This window comes from Trachymyrmex septentrionalis, unplaced genomic scaffold (genome assembly GCF_001594115.1).
Source record: "Trachymyrmex septentrionalis isolate Tsep2-gDNA-1 unplaced genomic scaffold, Tsep1.0 scaffold454, whole genome shotgun sequence".
Classification (NCBI taxonomy): Eukaryota; Metazoa; Arthropoda; class Insecta; order Hymenoptera; family Formicidae; genus Trachymyrmex; species Trachymyrmex septentrionalis.
The window spans coordinates 7,541-8,636 of NW_017305627.1; positions in this window are offsets into that span (position 1 = coordinate 7,541).

A 1,096-nucleotide genomic window follows, 5' to 3' on the forward strand; every position below is an offset into this window, starting at 1 on the left:
TTACAAGGAAAGGATGTGATCAAGGGGACAAAGTAGACGGGCCTAAGCAGCTTGACATTTGACGTGTGACTGGAATGTCCATGAAGAGTCAACATGGACACCAAATATCTTAATAGAGGAGGAGCGAGGAATTGAAACGGAGTTAAGAGAAATATCGAAGGATTGAATATGGGATAATAATGTTGAGAAACCGACAATTAGCGAGAATGATTTAGAGAGATTTAAATGCAGTGAATTATTAGCAGATCATTCGAGAATAAATTTTAGATCTTTATTTAAAGCAGAATAGGCTGCAAAAGCATCGAATGGGTGAAACAAATTTGAAAAAAATTATGTCGTTTGCATACATGAAAAGCTTAGGGGACAGAAAAATGTTAGACAAATCAGAGATAAAAATATTAAAAAGTAAAATTCCGTGAATGGAATCCTGAGGTACTCCAGACAAAAATAGCACGAGAAGAAGAGAAAAGAGAAAAAGAATTATATTTGAGGACTTTTCTGCTGCGTGCGATTTGTAAAGAACGAGCAGATTAGCGAGAGAGCCGAATGAGAGAGACTGCATAGCTTGAGTTTAACAAAAAAGTAGATCATGGTTAACGGTATTGAAAGCTTTCTATAAAAATGTTTTATAATTTTGTATTTGCCTATAATTGTGAATTTTTAATGCTCTTAATTAAAAATACGATTAAACGAAAGAAAAGTAATACTAAAAGATCAAGTATTATTATATTGGAACCAGGAGTACATTTAAAAATTTGTACCTTAAAACGACAGAGGCTAATAAGAATTAATGTAATGGTACTCAACGGCATAAAACTGTTGGTAAATAGGTTATTTCCTTGTAAAAAATTCCGGACATATACTGGATAGTAACAGAAGTATGTCAGAGAACCCCATATGGCCAAAGCATATAGGTAAGAAAGATACGCCCTAGGTTGTCCACAAGGATATTCGATCATACACAAATTACAAAACGATCCAATGATCAATAATGGTCCAAGCGCTCTTTCTAACGTCTCTGTCATGGTTTCTCTGAATCGTCGGCTAGTATTTTAACTGAATTAGTTCTTGTTGCATGAGATACAAACACGTTTAA